This window comes from Anopheles funestus, chromosome 2RL (assembly GCF_943734845.2).
Source record: "Anopheles funestus chromosome 2RL, idAnoFuneDA-416_04, whole genome shotgun sequence".
Lineage (NCBI taxonomy): Eukaryota > Metazoa > Arthropoda > Insecta > Diptera > Culicidae > Anopheles > Anopheles funestus.
In genome coordinates, this window is record NC_064598.1 from 20,087,611 (window position 1) to 20,109,027 (window position 21,417).

A 21,417-nucleotide genomic window follows, 5' to 3' on the forward strand; every position below is an offset into this window, starting at 1 on the left:
TCGGGCCAGTGAAGAAAAACGCCCCAAACAAAAACTACATCCTCCGCACACACAGACACTTACATCCGGACCCGAACCGGCAAAACGAATGCCGGGGAGAGCGAGAGAGAGAGAGAGAGCTTTCGCGTCGTCGGTGTTTTCTTTTTAACGCTTTTGACGCAAGCTTTTTTCCGCCCTTTTTGCACCCCCTGCGCGTCTCCATCGTCCGGGAGCAACCACCGACGACCGACTCGCGGTAGAATTTTCACTTTCATTTCAACGTTCGATTTCAACGTGAACGGAAGCGTGCTCGGGTCGCGTTGCCTTTTTTTCCGTACGGCAGACGAAAAGCGTTGTTTGTCCGACGGAAAGTTTCACAGCATGTGAATGAAAAGACAAAACTTAACGGAAACAGTGGACAGATTAGTGGTGGGTGGTGCATCACTTTTTACGTTGGATATTTGTGCGTGCAGCAAAGCAGCAAATTGCAGCGTTACTATTGCAAGCTTTACAAAAGATAGTTTTATTCAAAAAAATTTTGTGTCTAATGGTGCAAACACGTGAAATGTGTGTTCTATTCCCATACGAAAGCAGGGTGGAATTTTTCCCTGTGGTGACTTTTTGCTACCTTCAATCATGAATGCAAATAAAAATTATTATAAATTGATATAAAATTACACAAAGTGTTCGTATATTATAGGAGGAATATTTAACCATTTTCCTCTACATCAAGGATAATAATATAAATCTCCAGAGCTGCAACATGGATTTAACAATACATGAAGGTAAAAGAGAGTGTAAATTTATGTTAGTGTAATTTGTGCTAGATTAAGTGACAAATGAAAAGTTATCTAACAAAAGACATCAGATAAAAACACTTTTTTTTATTTTTTTCCTAAAATTTACGGCTGAGACATACGAGAAGCATATTGATTGTGTTAAATTATATTAAATTAGTTACAATTTTTTTGTATAGAATTTTGTTGTAAATTTTTTTATAATTTTTTATAAAAACCCTAACGCACCAAATCCTTTAAATATGAGCAATTTTTTCATTTTGCAAATAAGTTTAATGAAATGTATTCTAATCAAGCCGTGTATTAACGTTTTTCGCGAACCAATCACGAATTCATAAGTCACCAAATAGCTAGTCAGCGCATTTCTATGGAATCCTTCGGTTACAGTTACACCAAAAATCATCTCCAAAGTCCATCCCCGCGCTAGCCCCGACTACATGCGGCTCTCTCCTCTGATTTAAAAAGCAACAATGGATGGAAAATGCCTTCATTCCGCCTCGTTTCATCGACCGGCGTAGGCGTCCCACGAACCAGACTGATGAATATTTGCATGAGAGCAACGGAATGTCGTGTCGTGTGTCAATTCTTCCAAAGCACAAAGTTTCACATTACATTCTGGGCCTTCTGGTGAATTGTACATACTGCCTCCTGTATGGTTGCCATTTTGTCGTGCCTTTTTTAAAAGACAAAGTTTAATTCAAACATTCGTTTGTTTGCTGGTAGGCAGTAGAATTGTCAACCTCCCGAAGAAGGTTACGCCTATGTAATAAAAGTGTAATCTGTCTATGTAACAAGTATTTTAATTGTGAATGCTATTTACCGTGTATTGGTATGAATTGGGTACTTGTAAAAGCCCGAACTAAAGCACACTCCATACCAGTATTTTGCGAGATTGGCGAGCAACACGCCACACACTTTCGCCACCATTTCTAAACGCACAAGGCAATAAAATAAATCACTAACTTTGTGAAAGCTCTTCCGTTTTAGGTGTCATTTGCTACCTTGGGTAAAATATGTCACAATCAGTTGTTATTGTCATAATCTTTCTTCATTCTTATTTCGTTGCGCATAAATAAAGCCATTAATTCGACCGAATACCAAATGTCCTGAGATACACCTCCCAAGTGTTTTTACTTTGTCCCTGGGTTGTGTGGGTGTGTGGGTGTGTATGTGTGTGAAAAGAATTTAAAGCCTAACCGTTCCAAAGCTTTTCCTTCTTCAGCATCGGTTCAGGTGATGGTCTGGTTCCGCGATCAAACTCCGGTACATTACGGTATACGAACGAACAAAACAATATGCTTGACCCCGATTTTATCTGACACTTCTCAACCACGTTAAATGTAAGTCTACTGGTGGTAAGCTACCGACATTATTAAGCTGCTTGATTGCCACTCTTGTACCGTTAACGCAAAACGGGAGCGGGGGAAAAGATGGAAAACAACTCGTTCTAAAACGTAAGTTTTTCATCCTACTTGTGCATGCAACTGCCACACAGCGAGAGTTGTGTAGTGACAGTATTGGAGTTATTTCCTTTTTTTTTGATTATATAAAGTTCAAAAGCCTTTCCATTGGAGCCAGATGGAACTTAATGTGAAGGATTAAGCGCACCAACTGATGCTTTGCGTGTGTAACGAATTAACTGACATTATTATCTGAATGACACTAAAAAAATAAATAAAAAAAGTTTGAAATAAAAAAAAAACCAAACAAAACGATTAATAATTCAACAAATTCATCCTACGAAAGGCATAAATCAAGACAAAAGTTTCCAAAAAAAAAAAACTTTTTAGCGAATAAAGCACTTTTAACTTCTAGCACTTTCACTTCAAATTGCATTTCCACCATGTGGCAAAACATTTTTCCGGAAAAAACCCCAACTTCCCTCAAAATACAGCGGGTGTGAAAAGCCTTTTTCCGACGAACACATGACGTGTTTTTGGGGCGTTATTGGGTGCGTAGGAAAAAAGGGCAAAGTTTTTGGCAATTATTTTAATGTATGTTCTTACTCCGAACGATTAAGCCGCGTTGTAAGTTGGAATGCTGGAAGAAAATGGGACGAAAAAAAAATTAAAATCCTTCATTGTTTATTACAGTTTGGTTTGGATTTTTGCAAATGATGTTTGCGTGTCGATTATGTTTCAATGTTTTTTTTTTGCTAAACCTCACTTTTACTTTGTTCTCTGTGTAAAATTTTTCATTTTTTCACTTTGTTGTAAATATTTGAGATATAAGATTTGATTTGAAATTCTTTAAATTTTAATTGGAAAGATTTTCTTTATAAGTTGATTGGTGTAATTTCAATTCACACAAATCATTATAACTATACCTTTTTTTCTCTTTATTTAATGTAGGATATCAAATTTAACTCATTTGTATTATGTGTAAAAATATATTTCAAACGTTTGATGATTGATTAAGAGCTTTTCTGTTCCATTCTCAATTTAAAGCTTTCAGACCGTTTAATGTTTCGCTATGACAACCTCTAATGAAATGCGCTCTTTGGAAGTAATACGTATTTCTATCCTTTTTTTTTCTTCTTCCGTAGCCTCTCTCTTTCTTTCTTACATACGCATATTTTAAAACATACTTGCGCGTATTACAGCCATTAAAGAAAATACGCTGCGTTTGATATTTAATTTGAACATTAATCCAAACGACATCGCGCTGTAGACAGGAAAGATATGAAACTTATACTATTCAATGTTTATGACAGTCCTTGAGAATGTATAAACTGAAGAAAAAAATTCAACGTCACAGACAACGAAATAACCCAGGGCACATTTCTTTTGTCTTTTATCAAAAGACGCTGTATCGCTTCTTAAGTTTCGTGTGCTAAAAAACGGGGGAAAACACGACACATTTAATGCGTTTTTTAAAGATGTTTTTTCCAACTCATTCATTTTTTTATATTTTTCTTTTTTATATTTTTTTTATAGCTCTAAAGATAACAAAAATATTGAAATACGGCCGTTCTGGGTGAATAAAAAAAAACATGACAAAAATTGCTTCGATTTTTTTTTGGTTCACAATTGTTCGGTTTTCTTCGCACAACAAACAAAACGTACCACCATGCTATCACCGACGGGCATGTTATGGCAACATACTGCCAGCGCCACATCAACGAACAGAAGCAACATTTACACAAATATATGACTCCTCCCTGTATCATGTGGTGAAATGTGTCTACACGCATCCTCCGCACGAGTAAAGCTAATCCAGCATTCACTAAACCCATTCTACTTCGAACCAAACACATCATCCACTTGGTAACGAGCTGTACCCCGTGTGTCGATTGTACAGAAAACACGGACAATGTGCTTTATCCCTTCAAAATGGTGAGGTAAATATGCAGGCCCGGTTAAATCGCTACCTAAAGCTGTACCAGTATCGGCCAACGATTGATCATATAGGCAAACGTTCAATCACATGAACCCACGTCATTTCATATGAAATTCGAAATTTCCCACCTTTCCCAACAGCTTTCTCTCGAGTGAGATTTTGTCCTATTGAAAAAGGTTTGGCCATTTATTTTGTATGACGTCCGATCGATAGTGGTTAAAAGGTATGAATTTTCCTCATACCTTCTTTATCATGAAAGTTTTTTTTTTATTTTTTTTATGTGAATCTTTTTTTTCATGATTTAACAATAAAAACTACTAGGTCATGCCTGTCATATATGAAGTTAGAAAACATGTAAAAATTGGCTCATCACATATTTTTTTACCATAACAATTCCCCCTACGAAGGAGGCCGGGCGAAGGAGGGCCAGATGAGATTCGAACTACAGCTTTCAGTGCGTTAGACCAAACACAGATCCACACCGCCATCGCAACAGCAATTATGAGCTACGACAAATCTTTAATAAGAATAAAACTTTTCATTCCAAATTGTTTAGATGAAGATTTAAACTCTTTTAAATATTTAAATAGTTAGTTAAATAGCCCAATAATCGTTTCAGCGGAACACTCATGCGCTGCTTTCAGTGTCATAGAAATGGATACTTTACATACTTAAATTTATTATTCGTTATTCGTATTATAAAGAAAAATTGTAACACTAAACGTTATTTCAAATAAACCATTCAAAACAGAAATTCTTTTTTTATATTTTACAATAAAAATAAACTCTTTAGATCCTAAGCTTATCGTTTGCCTTAATGCCTTACGTTGCTGTGTTTCCATTTTATGGTTTGGATATTAAAAATTTAATTTTTTCCTCTTGAATCTAATCTTCTACTTGTGCTTTAAGTAATGTTTAATCTTACCAACAAAATAATCAAGATGCTGAGAGAATGAAAAGATAGATTTTGCTGGAAATATTACGATAATAACAATACACAAATCCGTTCATCAGTACGGCAATGTAAATGTGGCTTCAGGTTTAGTTCAACTTCACCACATCCGTTCAGCCATGTTGTGCATGACGAGGAGACAATATCCTTGTCAGTCATCTTATCCTGCCGTTGTCTGATTGGACAAGTTATGCCATTAGAGATAAATTTGTTCGCGTTACATTACATTACAACGCACATGCGGCGACAAGCAGATAACGATAAGGCTCTCTGCTATCTAACCGACAAGTTCCACGTACACGAACTGTCGTGTTTCGTGCAATTTATCGCAACCGTTAAGCGTACCGAGTGGCCGTTTCTGTTATGTTTCCGTGATGAAACGTGCGCGCGTTGCTGGTTGTTTCATGTTAATACTTAATTTTTCCCACATCGCTTCACTAAAGCACAAGCTGGAATGTCTGGAGTTTTGTACATCGAAATTGGGCCCGTAAAATCGTAAGCATCATTACCCCGGTCGGATATCGTACGGGCGGAGGTGGTGAACACATTTTAACGTTAAAGAACACACGAACCTATTTCGGGTTCTGATACTTCCGTCCTGACGCGTATCGATATTTCGATCTAACTCCTCTAAAAATTGTTTTCCTTTCCTTGGTGGGACCTTTCCTTTCCAACTGATAGCAACCAACCGTAGAAAGCTTTTTCCCCTCCCAGGAAGCAGGGCAAGCTTAACGATTAAACTGACGGAAAGCCACCGTGCAGAACGCAGCCAGAGAGCGCCATTTCTTGTTGGTCTCGCCGATGGAAAGATGGAATTGATTTTCCACTTCCGCACTGTTTATCAAACCGGCGACTTCCAATTCGGCGCAAACCTTCGGCGGGTAAAGTTGAGGCTAAGGTTTCAATAAAATTTCACTCACTCGATCAGGATGAGATATTTATGTTTACATTAGTTCACGGGACACTGTTTTTTGGGTAGCCGGAGGTACGGTCGAAGCAAATTGGCAAAAAGTTTAGTTTACGCTTGACAGACTATTTCATTACCATCTTGATATGAGCTAGGGTCCATCAAAAAAGGCGATTCGCTTAAGTGAAACACTCATCGGTATTACCACGCAGAATAACATTTCCTTCGATGGTGAAAAAATGTTGATGCTATAAAGCATAAAAAATTATATCAATCAACACCGCAATATTTGGGATGCGGAAAAGTTCTCACAATATGATATATTTTTGCGCAATCATTTACTTTGCTCGAAGATATACAATCGTTTTGTTACATTTTTCTCAAAACATAGAGTTGTGAAGAATGTGTGGTAAAAATGTCAAATCAATATACCGGCAAAGAACGAAAGTTTTTGCCCGAGGAGAAAACTCGTTGTCGTCTTGCGAAAACACACCCGGAACAACTTTTTAGTATTTTTATTCGACCCAAAGTTAAGAATAATTTTCAATGAGGTATAGGTTTTTTTCTTTCCTGTTTAAACATTTGACATTTTGAGAGTTATTGAAAAATTTAAAAATACGACATTGCCAGTGCTAAATTTAAATGTGTTTCTTCTATGTATTTGAAATTTTTAGAGTTTTGATATTAAAAAAAATAGGTGAGGATGTCGCAAATTCGGCTTGTTTAAACCAGCTTTGAAGAAAGGACTTCCATTATTGAGTTTACGAAGAAATTTATTTACTTTCATTCTTGCATATGCTTGTAAATGGGAACTATTTCTATTTAATGTATGAAGTATTATTTTTTGTTTATCTAAAAACCAATTTATTTTCCAATAAGCTTAAGGAGTATAATCTCCATTTTGTTTCAAAACATGGCCGAAACAAAACTTTTAACATAAAATTTAAGACAAAAGTATTTATCCACATTTTGAAAGTGCTAACAAACCTTGCTTCTATCACATCTTCTAATCAACATTAATGAAAAAAATAGGTGCTTCACTATAGCACAGTAATGCTCTGATTGTTGAAAGCCCTTGGCGGGTTTCCGTAACACGTGCGCAACCTGCACGTGCTTAGTCACGATGGAGAAAAACATGTTTTTAATTACCATTAAATTATCCTGCATCCTGTTTCAAAGCATTGAGGCAAAAGCTTATGTGATTATCTTTTTTGTTCTAAAATCGTGCTTATTTATTTTCTACTATTTAAGGCTTTCTTATCAAAATTGTTCTTATAAAAAAGTTACTGCAGTCCATTTGTTATTTATTCACAATTAAACATAATGTTTATTTCATTATGAATCATGTGTTTTGTGAAATATTAACTTTCTTATTTAAATAAAAAGTAAATAAATAATAATGGAGAAAGTTTTCATTTTCAAATTCATTTTCATATTTTCTTTTCAACGATTGAATAGCCCCACGGTTCTGTTTCTTTTGCAACTAAATTATTCATAATCACTTCAACACACTTGGTAGGCTACTCCGTACACCCCAGGCAGCGTGTTCGTTTATCAAATCTTTACCCAAGGCACTCGCCCGCAAACGGCGATGAATACTGCGCAGGCAAAGCACTGTTAATGGCCATCATGAGGCCGTATCCGGTCTCGTAGCCACAAAACTCTATTAACGCACAAGCGGAAGGGTCTAATTAATCACATTTTACTTTGATACAATTTTCCCCTTCCCAAAAAGGTTGGGAAATGGGAAAATTTTCCCGCCAAAAATGTGAAGTGTTAGAAATATTTCTAAAAACGGGCAAATATTTCCATTTTCTTTGCACAAAGCATTCCTTTCCTTACCGCAAACATTTTTGGTTTCCGAAAATTGGTAAAAAGAAACGCAACATATCGGCAAGCCAGTACAGATTTCAACCGGTGCGATCGGTTACAACACCTTTTCGGTATTGGGGATGAATAAAAAGGCTATAAATCTTCGCTGCATTGATTACACGAAGTGGCAAAACTGCCGAAACGGGGGCCAAAAAGCTAAACCAGGTTCTATGCTGCCATTCCTGCACGACATTCCTGCAGCTTATCCGAATCATTCAATTCGATAGATGGAAAGGTTTTTTCCCTCTCTCTTTTTTGTGAGAAAATTGATTCTAGTGACTCACAGCTCCTTCCCGCCCGCTTCATGTGGTCTTTACACCTTTCGGTTTCAGATTCCACGACAGAAAGGTAAACGAAAGATGTGTTTTTTTTCTTCATCTATCTACTACATTTCCGATTCGTTTATTTGCCCTTTTTTTCTTCATAATACTTTTTTGCCTTCCCATCTTAAACCTCACACAGCGAAACGAATAAAACAAATCGGTACGGAAGGTGTGCGAAAAAAAGCGAATCGTCCGCACACAACCTTAACTACACCCGAAGGAATCTCAGTAACGCATTCCAGGCAAAGCTGAGGGTCCTCCCCAACCGAACCATCTAAGACCACACTTAAAGCTGCTGCTACCCATTTCATCATCTTCGGCACCATAATCGTCAAACGAAAGCCATCCGATCATCTGCGTTCCACGGCCAAAAAAGTTGTCTAACAACGGTTGCATTATGTTCCCTCTTCATTCGCTCTAATTAAATTCACTCTGTCTGTCCGGGGTACCGCGGCCTGATAACAGCCTAGCCAAAATAAAACCGCATCAAAAAAAAAACATTTCATCCCAACGAAATAAGTCAACGGTTTTACCTTCTGATTTTTCTTTTTTTTTGTCTCCCTCTTTTTTTTTGTTTCATTTCGTTTCGTTTACTGTACCGTAGTAGTTGACCGTAGTAGAGCTGACGAAAAAAAAAATCTGCTTTATGATGTTTTACGATCCAAGGAAAGGAAAAAGAAAAGAACCAGCTAAAAGAAATGTTATGGGTTGTGGGAAATGGTAGATAAGATACACAACCATCCAGGACACACTAGCACACGATGCTGGGGGGATTTTTTTCTTTTTTTTTTTTTGGCGGAAACATTTATTTCCACATTCTACGGTCACATTTCGCATTTCAACCGGAAAAAAGGGAAACATCCCGGTAGAAACGATATGCCTTTTTTTCTCTTCCTTCCTTGCATTTAACAATGCTCTATCATATACTTCACGCTGTGTGTACACTACTCCATAACGTTGCACCATAAATGGGAGAAAGTTTTCATCCTGTTTTTATATTTGTGTGTGTGTAAGTGTTTTTTCCCCATCTTGGTCCTGGATTCACGTGGATTTTACCTCCATTTGTTTTTGAACATGTGTGGCCCTCTAAACAATTCAAATGCTTTTGTTTATTTAATGAAAAAAAAGTGGATCCCGAAAACCGTTTCTGTTATCTTTCGGTTCTGTTTTCTTATGCTGCCGACAGCATTTTTCAAAAGGAAGAAACTGAATGTAAGTCCTCGTGTCTTGCACTAAGTACGAATTATAATAATAGTTTTGCCTCTTTTGAGTTAATATTAATTTATAATAAATCTGTCATCATCGTTTCATCAATCACACACACACAAACCCCTTTAATCTTCCCCTTTGTTTGTTATATTGCAAAGAAACAAACATTACTCTTCTAAATTCATTGAATTCCCATGCGTTCAAATCTATTTCCGCTTGTGGAAAACGAGAAGCACAAAAGACGTGCGTCTCACACGAATTTCTCACACGCCGGAAACACTATCCGTTGAAGATTGCTTCGGGCCGTAAGTAGGTCTATTCAATTTGACGAATGCCCGATAATTGATAGGCTTCCATCAGGCTTTCGCAGCTGAACAATCAACGACGAGAAGCATGGCAGAAAAACATGACAGCAAAAAAAAAGAAGAAATCGTACGCCGAATGTCTTTGAAGGAACGTATAGCAACAGTTTCGAAGTTCAAAAGGTTCTTTAAATGTCATGACAACGAAACCGAGTTCTCCGATGGGGATGGGTTGAGTGTTATTTTTGGTAACTCTACGCTCTGCAAACACTGACAGCTATAAGTATAAAGACGATGGGTGTTTTTTCTGGAATTCCTAACTGGTCTATACAATCCTGTCTAGTGCAGAATCTGCTGAATGTACACTGAACACTGGTTTAGTTTAGATTGGATACCTTTACAACATCGACTTTTGATGAAAATGATGAAAATAACGACTGATTTTTGAGGGTTATCATATGAGTTCTATTGTAGTTATCCATTTTTTATAGAGTTATCAGTTACTCAGTCATAACTACGAGTTCTCTAGATTTAGTCGATCTGAAGTCATCTCAGTTTTAGGGACTGACCAGAACCTCATACAGAAGTTTAGTCTCGAACTGTCGAACTGTAAGGGTCTGAAGGTCGAAGATAAAGTTACCTAACCGTGCAAGGTGAAGAAATATATTGCTGCAATTGTTATGCCAAAGTGTTAATGGACACCGAGCTCATCTGACAGGTGATTGCCATACGCAAAAAAGGACGGAAAATTCTTATGAAACGCGATGAAATCTACTTGATTTGTGAATGGCAACGACAGGTGTGAGAAGCGAGTACGTTCTGCATAATAGACATTAACGTCCACAACTCCCAAGTCATGTTCCCCAAGAAAAAGCCCATCAACGTGTGACAATCAACGAAAGGTGATGCTTTTTCCTTAAGAACTTACGGAGATTTACATGTCATCATTCTTACATCAAGAAGTATCATAAGAAGATTGTAGTATATTGGCATGACCAGGCCAAGAGTTCACTGGAGGTAATTGAATCCAACTCTGAGCTCAGACTGACAACACTTTTTTGGACAAAAAAAAGATCTTTTCCAAAAAAAAATCAAGACCAAAACAAAGAAACGGCCAAGGACACGAAAAAGCTTAGCCAAATGCTAACATTTACTTTTTTGTCATACAAATTTTGATTTGGTAAGATTCTGACCAGCTTACGTGAAATCGTGCCAGACAGTATTGCTGCATTATTGTTAAAAGCATTATAGTCGTAGACTTCCGCAGGACGTCCGTAGGACTTCCTGTTATATGCTTACACAGGAACAAATTGGCATAAATCATGCGGGATAATTACAAGGATAAATCAAAAACCTAATTTTGTCTCTTATATTTATTTCAACCAGTGTATAACGCCCCGCTTATTGCCAGCATTTGATTCATTCAGTAACTGATAACGTTGTTCCATTGATAGTGTTGCTTTTCGCATCCATCTCGGTGACAAACGCATGGAAATAGAAACCGTGAATGGTACGCCAAAGTTAATACTGTTTACTTTGATGCTTATCTAGCGATGGGAAGTGAGGCAATTTTAATGTCGCTTTGCGTACGGATCCCACCCTGTAAATGCTGATTGTTTGCTCTGTATGTTGTACAGATAACTACTGCCATGTAAACCACATCCACATCCGGCATTCATAAAATTCGGCGTCTGTGACAGAGAATTAAGTTAGCTTTCACTCGGATTGCCTATCAATTAGAGATGCGTGAAAGTTTCTTCTCCGTTGTAGTCAATAACGTTTCCTTCAAGCATATCGTCTCTCTCTCTTTCTCTCTCTCATTCCCGAATAGACTAACAAGCGATGGTAAACGATGCGCTCGCTTTTATTTCGCCACAACACAGCAACTGGCAATGAAAGCTCTCAATTAAATGATCCATTTACATTGGCCATTTCGTAAGTTCCTTAGGCTAAAGCAAATCATAGATTATTCCACCATACAGTCATACAGGCAGACAGAAAAAAGACTAACTCATATTAAAAAAAAACCCGGCTGTCGATACGCTTCCAAACTAACACCGAGCGCCGGAAATTAAGGATTGGTGTGATTTACCGATTCCGTAATTAGCCACCGAAAATCTTCCCGTAGGATGGAAACAACACGACGACTACCACCTACCAGCCGTACTGGTGGCTAATGATGAAATTGAAGTGTATCGCAAAAGGAGCTGCCCGTGGCCATTTTGCTTCCGTCAGAACTGCCGTTGTTTAGAGGTTCAAGGACACAGATGGATTGTTATTATTGGCAGCAAAACATTAATTATCCAAGTGCGTGCTACTTGGCTACTTGGAAATATACTAATCTTCCTCCTGGGCGATTGTGTTCCTGGCGAAGCGATCAATTTTAGGCGGACAATTTAAAACGAAACCGTTGCATTATAGCAATCGCATTAATTATCATTAACGTTTGATGACAAAAAGCTTAACGTTGTTGATAGGGTTCAAGGACATTTTAAGAAATAATAGCTTTAAAAATCAAAGGCACCATTAAACCATAATAAGTCTAACATGCCGAAAATTGTAGTTCGAATCTCATCTTGACAGCTATTCTGACAGTTCTGTGAAAACAGAACTAAACAAATGGTAACAGGATTAGTAAACAATTAGTATGGACACCCTTAGAAGAAGACGTTAGACACGATTCAAATGTAAAAGACTCTACACGACATGACCGGGGATCAAATCCCAACCGGGACAAACCTCCATATGCAGGACTGCCTATACTGCGCCGAGTAAATTATGTTGAGGAATCCCAGAAATACCAGACCAAGACTTCTCTTTAGTTTAGTTTAGTGGTACATTAGAAGAAGAAGTGATAGATATGTATTGGTTATTTCTTACCCCGTCACTAAACGCTTAGCAATTGTCGCGTTTGCGAATGCGATTCAGAAATTTTTTGCGAAACTCCATAAAAATATTGTGAAAAGACGCTACGCGTGTAGTTTTCGGCGAAAAATCGCTGTTTGAAGCGCGACTTGACGCCACGACAGTTTTCTGTAATGGCGGCCAGGATAGCTCCATTTTGCTGGCAATAACAAGGTAAACAAATACAAATTCAAAAATTACATCGGTTGAGTGTCATTAAGTATTGTAAAGTTTAAAAAAATCGATTGCCTTTTTATTGTTTAAAGAACCTACGTTATGTATATAATTATTGTGAATGTAATTACTATTTTTAAAACAGAAGAATGGCTGTTAATTCGAAAAAAATTTCATTTCATGGACATTTCCCAAAAAAATTTAAAAACATGAAAATTTTCTATGGCTATAGCTTTAGCTTTTTTTTGAGTAATTTTGCCAAATTTTGAAAATTGATTTATTTTAATGCGGATTGGTTGAAATAAGTTTCTTTTCACTCAAACAATGCTTTAAATTAAAATAGCTTTAAAAATAATAAAAAAATTAAAAATATCGAAAAATTTGAAAATTTCCTAATACTGTAGCCTTAGCTTTTTTGAGGAAATTTAGCAAAGTTTATAAATTGATGTATTTTAATGCAAATTTGTTGAAATAAGTTTCTATTCACTCAAATAACGCTTTAAATAAAAAAAGAATAAAAAATATTTAAAAAAATTCTATAAATTTGAAAATTTCCTAACGCTATAGCCTTAGCTTTTTTTTGAGTAATTTTGCTAAATTTTATAAATTGATTTATTTTAATGCGAATTGGTTGAAATAAGTTTCTTTTCACTCAAATAATGGTTTAAATAAAGAAATGCTTAAAAAATAATAAAAAAATAAAAAAAATAAAAATTTCCCTAGGCCTATAGCCTTAGCGTTTTTTTCTTAGAAAAAAAGGCTATAGAAAATTTCCTATAGCCTTACCTTTTTTTGGGAAATTTAATTTAATATAAAATTTATAAATTGATGTATTTTAATGCGAATTTGTTAAAATAAGTTTCCTTTCACTCAAAAAATTGCTGCACTGCTACAATAATTCCGAACATTTTGTCTTTTTATTAACCGAGCTCGCCCTTGTAAAATGAAGCAAATCTAAGAAAAGTAATCCTTTCAACAACTCCAAACACTCTTCTTATTGTACTTCTTTTTGCAATGACTTGAACATATGTCGGTTAGCACATACACAATGGTGAAGCGAAATTGAGACTTCCTAAGTGGCGTATAGCCAATGCCAGCAATTCGGTGATTTCATTGTCACAAACACTTCCCGAACAGTGAAGCACTAAGGCGGTACCCAACGCCACGCTGGAAGAGGTACATAAACTTTCGGCAAGCGTTCGTACCAAAAAAAAACCACCGACTAAGCGACTCGAAGGGTTTTTGCCCCCCCCCCCCCCTGGTTTATTTCCCGCAAAAGGTTCTCAAAGCAACCACCGGCAAACGATCCCCTGACCTTACTTGATTTTATCCGCTCGGAAGCAGCTCCTAATGGTTGCGGTTTTTAAGATTGCTCGAAATACCTCATTTCCTCATTTCCTCCACCTTCGGATGAGCAAAACAAAAAAAAAAAGGATGCTACATCTTTGAAAGCTTCAACAGAAAAGTGAATGTGACACTCGCCATCCCATTCTTCATCATTCCGCAAAACTCTTTCCTGCCTTCTACCACCTCCGCCCCCGTCCGTCCGATCTCCCCTGCGTGCCACCAATATTAACTGAAGACTCCCAGCAGCAACACCAAAAGGATGTCCCCGCGGGACGAGATAAAACCGTAGCGATCGTACGAAGTAATTCATTTATTTTCAGGAGCAATCGTCCTGATGGAACGGAAGCACCACAACCACTCCATTCCATTGGCTCTTATCAGACATCTTACAACCCCACCTCCTCCCCCGACTCCGGCCCCTCCAACACATTTTCCATAAAGTAGGTAGCCTCGTTTTTTTTTGTTAGCCACGAAATACCGGGCCACTTGATACGGTAACAAAGACCGAGATTCGATGGCCGGTCGTGCCCGCCCCGCTGCAAAAGGGCACCCCCAACAACAACTGACAAGCGAAACGCACATGCCGAAAAGCGTAAAATATGGGTAGAATCCTTTTGCGTCCTTCGACTTTCGAACGAAGCCAACCAGTAAAACAACTGCTCCGGAAGCAAGCGGACGAAGCTGGCATTGGGGTGGTGGTTAAGAAAAAAGAAAGACGGACGCACGATAAAACTGCACTCCTGCTACAAAAAACCCGGAGCTTCGGATGACTTATGCTTAACACAGTGGTTTTTGGCTCGGTTTGGCACCGATACACATGGATCTATAAAAGCATTTCTCTTTGAAGGAAGGAATGTCGGGGTTGGTGTCAGCGATAAGGTTAACAGTAGAACAGAAAAAGGCAACGAAACAACAACAGCAAAAAAAAAACCGACCGCAGATAGATTTGAATGGACTGAAAATCGTTCGCTCGGAAAGATTTTTCAAGCGACTCGACCAATTCCGTATGCCGCCGTAAGGCGAAACGGGGGCGAGAAATCGACACTTTTGTCTGAGTGAAATCTTTAACGCTTCGGCTTGTAAAACATACACAAATGTTCGTGCGTTTTGAGCCGTGAGACAATTGAATTGGAACTTTATGGTTTCCTGCCCCGAAGTGAAACTGCGGTGAGCCATAAGATATAAACCCATTTCGGGGGAATGAAATATCCGGTTACAAAAAGTTTGGGCTTTTGGTTATAAAATGATTCACAAAAGTCACAACATCACTTGCATTAGATTTTATTGCTATCTTCATCTATCTTTGTCCAACTGTAAGCATAATAATGATGCTAAATATTTTATGCCGTAGGATGATGAAGGAAAAGGTTCAAATAAAATGGAGAACAGTAAAATGACCAAATATTTTGATTTGATATTTTAAAATCAAACAATTAATTGTAGTGATGAAGCTGTTAACTGGAAATTTGGGTTTTAGTATGACAGAGAAAATATCTCCAAAGTCTTTAACTTCCTGCAACACTAACGATTTTAACTTGAAACCTTCAACTATATCTTGAGATGAGCAATTGAAAAAAATATTTTGCATAAGATGTGACCTGCTATGAATTATTCACTATGAGTTCTTTACAATACAATAAGATCCGACGATCCAGCGCTAGATTTAAAAACGCTTATTTGCTATAAAACGATTAGTCTTTTACCACGAACGGTAGAATATTAACATAAACCTACCTGAACAGCCGGAAGTGTAAATATATTAGTCTATCAGGATGCCTGCGCTTCCACAGTTAAAAGAGGATTAAAGTCCTTCCGCTTGGTTCTACCTCAAGCGTTTAACGAAGCTTTAAACGTAATACATAATCCTTATCATATACTTACATTGTAACGTACTAAGAACTCGATGGAACAGGAATTTAACAGGAAGAAATTACTTATTTTCTCAATTTTTCTTTTCTAAATAAAAACAAACAAATAATTAGATTAAAGACAGTTGAGCGCCTGTTGATATCGTTGAAGATATTAGAAGGTTGTCCTACTGCACATCATCAAAATCTGCCATTTTTGTCACGTAAACAATTGCTGATTAAATTGATTTAACAAACTTCCAAACCACCGAAATTCGATTATCTCTCCATCGGGTTGCTTTTAATAAGTACAAGATGAAAAAAAATGTTAAAGAGAATAAAAAAACTGAAAAAATTTCATTAGAAAATTGAACAGTCAATAATAAATATTTCAAATAATTTTTTGTTACAGTAGATAGATTATATGTAAGCTATTTAATTACATGCATCACAATATTTATCAACGTTTTCATTATCATTGGTTCAAAAAAAAAATTCATCTTAGGGTACCCTACTTCAACAAAATTTTAAATCTAATAAGATGAAATTACTTTGGCATTAAGAGTACGGTTAAAAAAACCCATCCCACGACATTTCCACAACCCAGACAGTATTATCTACCCCGTTTTGGCACGTACATCATTTACCGACTGAATTAATTAAACCTTTCAAACCTTTGAATGGAACTTCACTGCCAAAAATAAAACAAAAAACCGAACCATTACTTCAAAATGCGAGGAAAAAAAACATGAAATTAGTCGTAAAAAAGAAACCCCGGAAAGTACAAAAGGAAAAAGCTTCCAAGTAGAGTCGGAAGTAAGCGTGGGGTCATTCATAAATTTTTGAAATGTGTCAAACAGCACGCGAAAGAAAATGGACCTCGCTGCTCGTGTTGGAAAGAATGTGGCCCCCCCATTCCCCATTTTGTCCGTTGCTTTTGCCATAATTATTTTTACCATAAATAATTCTTTATCTCACTTTTGCTATCTTCTTTACATTTGCTCTCGCGTCTTGCAGCTTAATAATTTCTTTGGTACACACAACACCAGAAATAGCCGAAAGCAATGATCTTTTATTTTTAAAATCGTTTTCTAAAAAAAAAGAGGAAAAATATCAAAAGCAAAGTAATTGTATCTTTCCGGAAACATCGCTGTATTATTGTAGAGGATCAAGTCTTATGTATGTACTTATTTTTATTTCTCAACATTTTCTTAACAACCTTGTAAGCAAATAAAATCCATCCCTGAGTACACCATAAAAGAAGAAAAACGAGGGTCTTTCCCACAAAAGGATTTGTCTTTTTTGGGGGTGTTTCTAAAAACAACACACACACACGCACAGACTTTCGGACCAAAGCGCTGCCTACACTTAGAGCAAACAAAGAGAAACCGGCCCCATTTTACGTAAAAATGTGTAAAATTCCACATTCGTAACAAATGTGAATGCAAATCTTGTTAAACTTCATTACACACCAGCACCATTTTATCACATTTCCGTCATCGCCCATCGAAAGGGATTGTATCTTCGGGCGAGCCGGAGAAAAGGTAATAAATGGTGTGACGATAAACGGTACTCCGTACCACACTGTCAAACGAATTTGCATCATTCCGACGACGGATCATGAATTTTCACTCAAAACACTGCCGCAACATTGACGTACAGAAAAATGAGTTTCCATCAAACAGCATGATTTTTATCACGACTAACCAACACCACCACCACCACCACTTTAGGTACCACACTTCATTGTGGAAATATCTTCATCTTTATTTTTTGGGAGGGTGATCAAAACCAAAATTAGGATGCTAACCACCACCAGCAGCTGCTTGCCCTGTGAATGTGAATGGGAGTAATCAATTTCCCGGCCAACACCTGGCACAATTCCCCAACAAATTAGTGCGTGTGAGAGTGTGTTCCTGGGGGATTTTCTCTAGTGTGGTTGAGGTGTTTTTTTTTTGGTTGTTCTTCCATTGTACAACAGATTGTGCCGTGATTTCAACCTACCAATTCTGTTGGTTGGGATGTTCACTAGAGCTTCCTAAGAAAATACATTCTGGAGGAAGGAAGTCGAAACAACCTTCCTGGGGTGGGTGATCATTGTGCCAACGGTATCAAATTAACTTGCTCGACTCGCACTGTTGGCACTGTTGAATAATACATCTACACTGTCTGTCTCAATGCTGGACACTAATATTAACGATACAAAAAAATGTTAATATGTGTTCTGTTTTTGTTGACAGCAGTCGATTGCACTACCGAGACAAGGCCGCAACCCACACAAACGAAGTACAATAATCGACCAAAAGTGTGAACAATTCTTTTCCTCTCTTTTCCTCCTTTCTCGTACGGGTCGGTTGAGTTGTTTGACAGTATAGACCGTTCCTAATGGAAAATATTGAACACATTGCTATCGAACACGCCAACGCGAACGTACGAGCGCGATCCCCCCCGTTTTGCTTAGTATTTTATCCACTTCATCCAAACTGCTGCTTCATCACCGGCGCGATCATATTGGAAGATAAATGTCAAGAACGTGAAGTTCCGAGCGGATTAATTCCAAGCACACACACACCCACATATACGCTTCTGAGCACGCTGGCTATTTTGCGTGTCGTGTAGAGAAGCTGCGGTGAAGTCCCCCGTAAATCCATTTGGGTTGTTCTACTTTTATATCCTTTTTTTTGTTTTCTTCATTTTCCTTTTATAGCTAGCAAAGAAAAAGAAAAAAACCTCCATCCGCATGACAAGCTGTTCCAACAAAACAAAAAAAAAACCCCCTAACTCACTCATCGCCAGCTGTCTCCCATTAGGGATGGTCATTTATCAAATAAAATACCTGCCTCAATCGGCTTCGCACTCGTAAAGATGTCGAATTGTAGCGATCATTTCAAACGGTAAAACACAACATTTGATTGAATTCTAACCAAGGTCAGTGTTAAGTACACTCACCCTCCCTTCCTTTTTTTGGTCCCAGCTTTGGCCCCCCTTGGCATGCCTTATTTGCAAAGCATTTTTTCCCTCGCACTAACAAGCGTGCCATGGATTAATCAAGCAGCAAACAAAGCAGCATGAATTGCTCAGCACGAAATGTGCCCAGTTTTTCCGTTGCTTTCACAACACATTCCGGCTGGAAACCGTGTCGAACCATTGTTTTCTTGATGCTTGATAGCGTTTTATTGCTGGCGAAAAAAAAAATGTATCTGCTACATTCCGGAAAAACCGGACGGAATCGTTTTAAGAAATAAATTCAATTAGGTTTGCCGCTCGTTTCGCTAGCACCCATTCCATCCATCCGGTGGGCGACGTTCCGCCATTGAACTTGACCGTGGTAAATGATGGTATCGATAAATTAGCATCAAGAACTACTTCTCCGCTCGCTGTAATTGGCGAAATTGTGTTTTCCTTTTTGCACTTTCACTTTCTTCTTTCCTTGATTGCGTGAATTCATTCCCTTCCGCAAGGGGAAAGCAAAATCGTATGGACCGAATGAATATATTATCATGCAGTCGCATTTTTTCGACGCGAATGAAGCTGAGTTTATTTAAATTCTTACTGACATCTGTACAACATTCATGTGGCAGGCTTGTTTAGTTGCTATTCAAATTGGTCCGAAAACCGTACGGACAATATTGTCACATGCGTTACACAGTTGAAACCTACCAGGCGTCTCCATCAGTGTGCGTTTTCGGTGCTTGAAAGCTACCAGGCGCCTCCATCAATATGTTCACCCGGTTCCCCAAAAACCTACAAGGCGTCTCCATAATTGGAAGAAGAAAATATATCCAATGATATTTTATTGCTTTTGGAGCGGGAGTCGGACGATTGAATTCGATGCAGCTTGCATATTACGATGCCGATACAATAAGCTAAATGCCTTGCGAAACAGCGGAAGCCGATGTTCATTTTACTAAGAGCTTTTTCTTCTTCCGATCAGAAATGAATTGTTTTAGTAAATCATGCTCTTCATTGCTATCATGTATTTCGTGGAAGAGGAAACCATTTTTATATACATAAAGAACTATTATTAAGGCAATTAAATTTAAACAAAAAAAATATCCTTACAAGCGTTCTAAACAGTTCACGCTCAATGTAAGTTAAGTCTACCCGAACAAAAGGGCTCATTCAAGCATCTGCTATAATAACTGCCATTAGGAGTGCCATTCATTTATCCACCGGCTTCCCGTTAAACAATATGTCTGCTATTTTAGGTCATTCATGTTTGGGGCGAAACTTCTGCTACTTGTTAAAGCACACCGAAAGCCACCAGGAAATGAATGACCTTAACCAGAGAGGTTTTTCATTCATTGGAAGTTTTCCATTATGCTACAAGCAATAATGGAACGTTCCTTTTTGGACCAAATTAACCACAGCTGATAATAAAGGAAGCATAAAGCAGGGACAATAAAAACCTAAATCAAACTTAACGTCCTGAAGCGCGGGAGTATTTTACAGCTAAAAAAAAAACAAACGATAAATTGTTGCTGTTTACATGCGTTTCTTTGCCACCAGTTGACACTTACAATTGTCAACCAGAGAGGCGACTAAGATTAATTGAGCTTGAAGGTTCACTGCCTCCTTCTGATGGACAAACGATCAACCGTGTGGCTTAGTCTCTGCAATGGTCAATGGATACTGTTTCTTATGTTAGCCTTTTATTCAGCATCACCTATTGTTCCGGAAGCCGATTTTCTGAACACTTTGTACAAAGTGCCACTTTGGGCCGTACACTTCGCACACGGCCACAACATCAAAGACACTTTCCCTGCTGAGGATGGCGAACTTCCTGCCAAGGTTAACCATGAATGGTTCGTATGGATGGGGTTGATCGGAGCAAACTTAAGCCTTCCGCAACACAAACCCAACGCCACTATTATTATCAGTGACATAATGAGGGTTGAGTTTGTTAAGTCCACCCGAAGCGTTCTTCCTTTTTTCTGTCAACTTTTCTATTTTTGTGGTTGTTTTTGTCTTTTTCCCAACAATACAAACGGTTGGAAATTATGTAGTCCACGCACACACACACATTCAAGCTTTCTTCCACATTCCCTTTGAAGAGGAACCGGATCCGAAAAACCGGACGGTTCGTACTGGACCAAACAGAGGTCAAAGATTTCAAGGTTCCCAATCATTCGTCCGAAACGCCTAATCTTCAACATGGTCGGTCCCCCAAAAATAGCCATTTCCCTAACATAACTCCATTCCCACCCGGGCTAGAGCCACACGCATTAGACATTTCCCATCAACCCGGGGAAAGATAAACAATACACCATCGCCACCAAACGGTGGGTCACCATTTTCGAAGTCGACGATTTCGACGCCAAGAAAAAGTTTCGCATTTTCTCCGTTTTTCTTTTCGGTGCTTAGCATCATCATTCGGCTTCAGGGAGGATGGGTTTTTTTTATTATTTTTATTTTCCGAACCGACTTTTAGGGGTGGTTTTGGGGAGTTTTGCTTTTCTCACCAC

At 38.0% G+C, this 21,417-nt stretch overlaps 2 protein-coding genes across 3 annotated transcripts in view; one reads left to right on the forward strand and one right to left on the reverse strand.

The window, feature by feature from the left end:
* The window catches only part of LOC125763117 (eukaryotic translation initiation factor 6), a 58,186-nt gene that overhangs the window by 25,662 nt on the left and 11,107 nt on the right, over positions 1–21,417 (reverse strand). The window lies entirely within an intron of this gene.
* The window catches only part of LOC125763073 (neuropeptide SIFamide receptor-like), a 32,963-nt gene that overhangs the window by 2,043 nt on the left and 9,503 nt on the right, over positions 1–21,417 (forward strand). The window contains exon 1 of one of the 2 annotated variants that reach the window (XM_049425872.1): positions 205–764. The exons of the other annotated variant lie outside the window; for it this stretch is intronic. The gene's annotated coding sequence lies outside the window, so the exon portion shown is untranslated. Of the gene's footprint in view, positions 1–204; positions 765–21,417 lie in introns of those variants that run through there. 2 annotated transcript variants of the gene reach the window in all.